Below are 7927 nucleotides of genomic sequence, written 5' to 3'. Positions count from 1 at the left end.
TTAGTTAGAACTAATAAAAAACTACTTTCTCTTAATTAAATGAGAAGATTTGTACTAATAGTGTTTAGACAAGATATCATGTCTACATCTTGTACTATGAATAACTGCTATGAAAGCAACAATATGCAATGTATTAATTATTGTAACTGTTTTTGCTAACCTGTTTTGAAACTATGTCATTACTATTCTCTCTCAATAACATTAATTTTAAAATCTTCAAAACCCAATAAAATATGGATTTCTGAGATGAGTATATGCTTCTCAGATGAAGAGAAAAGCATGTCAAATAAATATATTAAAAATGTTGAAAATAATTAATCATTTGAAGAATGTCAATTAAAATAGCACTGAGATTCCATCTCATCCATGAAACAATAACTGTTCCTAAAAGTCAACCATCAATAAATGCTGGTGCAGCTGTTGGGGGAAAGTGGACAGTTTCCCACAGTTGGTAGAAATGTAGACTGCAACCACTAAGTAAATCAGTGTGGATAGTCCCCTCAAAAAAATGGGAATGAAAGGTCCCCATTAACCCAGGTATTATCCTTCTGTGTGTTTCCAGAAATGCTGAAAACCTCATAACTCACAGATGTATGTTTCCCATATTTATAGTGGCCTATTTTGTCAGGTTAATCTTAGAAACACTCAAATACCAACCACCTTAAGAATGGATAATACGGACATGGTATATTTTGACAATGAGTAGTACTCAGTTATAAACAGAAGATAAAGGCAAGGCTTTTCTATGTAAATGGATGCAACTAGAGACTAAACTAAGAAGCGAAATAAGTCAGACCTGCATGTGTAAGCATCATATTTTCTCCCTGTTGTAATACCCTGAAACAGTAAATAAAATTTGAAAAGTATAATAGATACTTGAAAGAGACAGTAACTGTTCAAAGTCAAAGGACAACTGAGATAAAGTAAAGGAGAAAAGAAGGAGGGAGGGAAAAATTCCATATATACATATACACACACAATAGATTGGATTATTATACTACATATTTCTTTTGGTCTGTTCAAAGGAGTATTCAATGTTTTGATGTTTTACTGCTACTCTCCTTTTTAATGTTTCATATATTTTGGCCAAATTGTATGATTATATATGGTAATCTGAACAACTAATTTGAGGACAATCATATACAATATAACAAGATAACAAGAATTATGGATATCCTATCATATTCTTTAGTGAAGTTCTGTCATTTCTAATGTAGTTGTGTACTATGTCTTATTCTTTTATTCTATTGCAAGGGTTTTGGCCATCAAATAATCACCAACAGAGTGAAAGGAAAATCCACAAATTTGGATAAAATCTTGACAATTTATTAGTCCCACAGACAAAGGACTTTTAAGCATCTGAGATACATATACACTGCTCAGATGGCAAAATATAAGTGACATATAAGTGTATGAAAAAATGTTCAACATCATTGGTCATTCAAGAAGTAAAATTAAAACACAGACTACATCTCATGCCAGAAAAAAATGGCTCTCATCATGAAATCAACCAATACCAGATACTGGAGAGGTTCTGAGGTAAAAGGAAGTCTTCTTTACTGTTGCTGAGAATGCAGAGCTGTACAACAACTGTGTATATCAGTATGATGATTCCTCAGAAGACGAGTTCGAGGCCTCATTCAACCCAGATATTCTACATTTGGGTATTTTCCCCAAAGATTTGGACACATCATAACACAGCAATGCATTTGCATCCCTGTCTATGAGAGCACAATTTGTCATAGCTAAATATTGGGAATAACACAAATACCCACTGACTGAGGATTACATAAAAAAGGGATGTTTTATATCAAGAAGTATTACTCATTGTACAAAAGATAGGCTGGAGGTTTTTACATGTAAATAGATGCAACTAGAGACCATACTCATAAGTAAGATAAAGCAGACCCACATGTGTAACCATTGTGTCATCTCCCTAAAGTGAGAAAATGAAAGAGTAAATAAAATTTAAATGGTGCAATATATATTGTGAAAGGGAAAGAAACAACTCAAAAAGAAAGAACAACTGAAAAGATACAAAAAAAAAATAAAAGCAAAAAGTAAGAGAAAAAGCTATGTGCACATGATAGCTACAGTGGTTGCATGCCTAATTTCTATTAGTCTATTGAAGGAGCAGTTTATGCCTAAAAGTTTTATTTTGACCACTTTTACACATTTATATCTGATAATTTAAGCAACTAATTTGAGGGCAGTATTGTGCTATATGCCTACTATCGTTGAATTCCTTTCACCTTGTTTTTGAAATCCTGTTGTGTTTCTAATGTTTTATCTATTTTTATTCTTTAAAATAAATAAAAAATTAGAAAAGATGGTGATATATTTTAGAATACTGCTCTGCTATAAAGAGTGACAAATTTGAACCATTTGTAGGAACCCATTATTTTTAGGTAAAAAAGAACCTTGCTGAGTTGGGAGCATTTTCTAGCACTTTATGGATGCTGGACCCTAGAAGTAGAATATTTCACAGTAGAAATATCTAAATAAGTACAAATTTGAGATGATGCCTGACTGCTTTTGATTGCAGTGTGCTGTGGGAACAAAGAGAATCAGGGCTGTCTTAATTACTCTTCTCTTGTGGCTGGGACAAGTACCCAACACTCAAAATAAAGGAAGGAAAGTTTTCTTTAGCTCACAGTTACTGGAGGTTTCAGTCCATACACAGTTGAGTCCAAGACAGAGCAGCACATAGCAGTGAGCAACCGTCCATGGTGGCTTCAAAGAGCAAGAGCACAGGGGAAAAATAGCCACAGCACAAGCACCTAGTTTCTCTTCCTTCCTTACACTGAAATACAAATTACCTGCCCTAGGGCAGGTGCAGCATCCAGACATTCAATCATCAATCACAAACTCCAGAAGGCACCCCATGACTGCATGAGGCTCTGCAGGGACACCTATACACACACCATAACAGGGACAAAAATATTTGTAAATGTACAGCATTCCCAAGGAAAGAACAGAAAGTCGAATGTGTAATGGTTCAGCTACTTGCTAAAGAAATTAACATGAATAGAAGCTAAGCACCACATATCAGAAGAAGGAAAAGATGCTCCCATTTTAGAAAAGGTACTCTGTCATCATGGTCTTAGAAGTTTTTAAGAAAAGAATAATTTGAGGCAATAAGAATACAGTACTTTCCACATCCTCACTGATTAACCAAATTACAAAACTCTTATCCACACACCCTGGCACATAATTCCATAGCCACTGCAGTCATGCTTCAATGAGCACATAAATGTGAATGCTGTAGCTATGAGAGGATGAACAGATAGAACTTAGTGGCACTGATGTAGATCTAAATCTCTGAACTCACTTCAGGTGAACAGGAAACAGAGACAAAAATGACAGGAATAAAGTCTGAATATCCTCACCAAGGACATATCCCCTGACTTTTTATTGTTAGTAATAAAAACATTTATTGTTTATTTTATACAGAACAAACTGAAGTCTGCATAATGGCTTGAAGTTTACAGTGTCCACCTCAATAGCATGGTTCTGGGGTTTGCGGATCCACACAAATGCAAGCAGGAGCATAAAGGGAAGAAGGACCACGGCAGGAGTGTATTGCAGCCTTTATTAAAGAAAAGACAGTTGAGCATTATGCCTCACTGAAAACCTGTGTCAATGGGGCTTCTAAAACTCACAGTGTACTGTGAGGTCTTGCAAAGGGGCAGGAAAAAAAGACACTGATAAATTAGGAAGCATTTTCTGTGGCAGAAATAAGAAGAGAGGCTTACTATACTGAATGTCCCCATCACATGGACCTGATATTCTAGGGAGAAAACATATAATTTTGAATCATCTCTTTGCTCAAAAGGAAATGTTCATACACCTGGGACTAAACCTTGGAAAGTCCAATGATTACTGAGCTCCCGTTCTGTCCCCCATAATGCATTAACAGGAGAAAAGTCAGATGGTAGTGGCTTAAGTTCTGCAGAAGTAAAAGCTTAGTTCACTTTAATTGCTGTTAAATCCTAGTAACTGAGGAAGACCACAGATCAGAGAGACCTAATAAAAAGGTCTTTAGCAGGGACCAAGAGGGGAAGGCTCAGAGTACCCTTACCTTGAGGTAGAACAGGTATATCAAATCTGGAAGGAGGTATTGATAGTACATCCAGACTTCAACTATGATGGGATAACTTTAACAATGAAAATCAAATGAAACACTAGGTAGTGCCAATCACAACAAATGCCATACCTTCATGGCCACTTGGTAGCATAAAAACATACTGCCAAGTCATGACCATCTATCCAATAGGTCATACTAGAAGACATCTATGTGCATGGCAAGGGCTTTGTACAGTCAGCTGATAATCCAAAGTGAACTCTGTGGAAACAGGAAGCTCAAGGTCCTCAATTCTTAGTCTAGAGGGCTGAGCAGAGCAAAAGCAAAAGCTGTGGAATAACCACAGATTGTCTGTAAACTTTTCTGACCCAGAAAAAGAGGAGCCAGATTATTACTCTACACATGGTGGGGGCCAAAACTAACCAACATCACATGCATTAGTCCCAGTCATCCTCCAGCTGAAGGGCAACTCATACCAGACAGGGGAAGGGAGCCGGTTATGAAGAAGGGATCTGTTTTATCTTTTAAAGTCTTAATTTACATTTTAACTTCAAACATATTTTCAGTGCCTCAGACACAATTTAATTTTAAATCTTTAAAGGCCCCTTGAAACTAAAGTATACTATTTTGTTTCTGTTAAGCTTCTTATCTTCTGGTTGTCAAGGTTCCTCCCAGTTTCCAAGTTTTACTCTGAGTTAGAGTCTACAAATTTCACCAAGCCATCCGTGTTCACTTATTTATGCCTTTCTAGAGGGAAGCCCAAGGCTCAGCTCCATATGAGCTGTGCCAGCACACCCAGTGCCCATGACACTCCAAATAAGACTGTATAATAATTCATCTCTGTCATGCCATAGTACTGGAGCAGCACACCACTGAGTATCTACGTTGTGCCAAGAATTCTTGACCTTTCCCTGCTCTAGGAGAATTTTGGGTACAATCTTATACAGCTGAGCATCCAGCTTAAATATGGGGTCCTTAGGCAGGTATTTTTAGAGCAAACTCACTGACAGAAATATCATGGATCAGTCTTTCTTAGCACCACATGGGCATAGTCTGGGACAACCCATTCTGAGTTGAGTGTGTTCCAGATGCAGTCTCATAACTTCTCATCTGATACATCTTTGCCAACTTCCTCCTATATTTGTGTTAGTCAGACAAGCACCTCCTGATAATCCAGTCCATGTGCAGGCCCTGCAAGCCCATTCATGGCTGATGCAAATGAAAGGTATGGGTGTGAAAGGGCACTGACCTCCAAATGGCTGGAATGGGCACTTACATTGCCACCCTCATGGTAACTGTGCATGGTGAGGGATAAGCCCATGGGTTCCATAAACTGAGCATCAGTAAAGCCTAATATTTTAGTGAAGTTATGGGACCAGTACAGCTTATGGTTGATGGCCCCATTGTTAGAAATAATGGTATGCAGAATATCGTGACAGTAGATAATGCAATGTATATGTCCACAGATGGTAGTTTTGCAAAAGAACTATCTACAGAGTAGGCAAATCCATATCTACAGTTGGTATCTATTGAAACCAGGATAAAATTCTTCCACTTCCATGATGTAAGTGGTTTAATACAATTAACACACCACCATGTGTCTGATTGATCACTCACAGGAGCAATTCCATATGTGAGTTCAGCATTGATTTCTTTTCTTTTTATATATTTTTAATTTTTAATTCTTTTAATTTCATACAGTGTCTATGGGGTCTCACTACACAGACTGAACTAGTAGTGATCCTCCTGTCTTCAGCCTCCCAAGCCCTGGAATCACAGGCATGTGTCACCATGCCCAGTCTCAGTCATTGTCTCAGCACGTCCTGGGGATGGGCCAGGATGGCATGTGGTGCCCAGGATGGAATCCTGGTCCCTGAAACAGCATTGATTTCTCATCTAGTGAGGGCACTCAAGAGAGAGTGTAGCTCAGTTAGCGTTGATGAAGAAACTTTTCTTTCTGACCTATACATAATCTTCATCCTCTCAACCACGGCCTCTGTTCAGGAGCCTACTGTGTATTGACAAAGGTGAACAAGTGAGAAAGTTAACTGCTATTCATAGAGAACATCTTGTTCACTTATCAAAGTCTCTTTTGCTGAGCTCACCTTTCAGTGTACTTGTTAACCTTGATGGTCCTCTTAACTGGAGTTATTGACTTCTGAAGAGGTGGTTGTATTATGAACAGAAGCTACTTGTGAGTTCATACCTATGAAGATGTGAACCTAGTCAAAAAAAACTACACACAGCTGCAGTACTTTGAGGAATGCATCTGTTCTCCATTTTTTTCCTTTGGTACTGTACTTCCTGGGCATAATGACTTGAGCAGCCTTTCCTCAACCATGACTCTCTGTCTTCGCTGTGGGAGTCCACTGATCATGAACTGAAAGCTCTGAAAGTTGAAAGGATCAGGTATTTTGTCCAACACACAATTATTGACTGACATAAAAAATCGTGACCTATTATGCATCATTACTGTGACAGTACCTGAACATGTGGTTCAGAAGTTTGAATTTGTATAAAGAAAGATTTCAAAGAAATCTGAAGAAGTGTGTTAGAGATGCCCTAAAATGGTGCAAAAAATGTTTAATGTGCAGATTTGTGCAAGCACAGAAGTTAAAAATAGTGATGAGAATGCACCCAGAAAACTCTGTGCCTATTTGTTTTAAAATGGGAAGGAAGTCTAACTGGAAATTGACTAGAGGCCGTGCTTATTTTATGGGAAGATATTTTCCAACATTTACTCTTACCCTAAAACTTTTTGCAAAGGTGAAATTGATATGGTAACTACCTACTTGATATGGTAGAGGAACCTTCTATGTAATTTGATAGAGTGTATACCTAGATGTCCTCCAAAGCACCGTGCAGTAAAATTTGGGGCTTTTTGGAGGTATATGGATCTAGGGTACATGATGATGGGACTAAGGATGTAATACTAGGATTAATGGTGCAAGATCGGATTAAGGTAGCCCCATCCTAAGTGTAAGTGCTATTTACTCTAAGGGCAGTTATCCTGGTTAAAATACAAGAAACAGAAAGTGGGCTGCTGCCATCACTTTCTGCTTGTTTCCTGTTTCTTGTTTCTTCATTGTCGGATGCCTTCTTCCTGTCCTGCTTTGTCATGAACTATTTCTCCTTTATGATGCACCTGTACCGTGTCAACGTGTCATGGAGTTACCTGAATATGGACGGAAACCTCCACAACCTATGATCTACAATAAACTTTCCTTCCTTTAACACTGGACATTGGATATTTTGTTTCAAAAATGAGATAATTAAATAAGACATAGACCAATATTTGGACTATGCACAGTTAAAACTGATTGCTATAAAAAGATTTATAGTGTGATTTAGGAGAAACAATGCAGAACAAAAAGATATAAAAAATTTCTATTATGGCCAGAAAAGAACCATGTATAAAGTTTGACCCAGGTGATAAGCACTATATATGATTGCTTTTGAAAAGACATCAGGGCTTCTGGGAAGATAATAGATTGCTGTACAGCAGAGAGCAATCTCTCAAGAGTTTAGAACTGCAAAGCTGGAGTGTAGTAATATGAGGAAGAAACAGAGAAGGGAAGTGAGTCCTTGGGACACAGCAAAATCTGAAGCTAGAAATGAAGCCCATGGTGAGAGCAAAGAGAAGGACTGCAAGGGATCAAGCAACACTTTCCCCAGAGTCCTGGATGGAGGCATTAGAGAGGCAGCTTCAATCTGCAAATACATAGTGACTACTTATGATTGCAGAGGCCTCCACTGGGAAGGGCAATGGTACAGTCGATCAATGGACACTGTGCACTGCAGGGACTGGTGATGTATTTGGGTTCAGATGTTCCCTAGGAAAAG

The 7927-nt window shown here is 38.0% G+C and overlaps 1 pseudogene; it reads right to left on the bottom strand.

Moving 5' to 3' along the window:
• Positions 1-4769: 4769 nt before the first annotated feature.
• Positions 4770-7170, bottom strand: LOC101568273 (annotated as a pseudogene).
• Between the last annotated feature and the right edge of the window lie 757 nt (positions 7171-7927).

This window comes from Octodon degus, unplaced genomic scaffold (assembly GCF_000260255.1).
Source record: "Octodon degus isolate 3935 unplaced genomic scaffold, OctDeg1.0 scaffold00359, whole genome shotgun sequence".
Taxonomy (NCBI): Eukaryota; Metazoa; Chordata; class Mammalia; order Rodentia; family Octodontidae; genus Octodon; species Octodon degus.
Note: the sequence above shows the minus strand (reverse complement) of the source record. Positions and strands in the feature narration are given on the sequence as shown.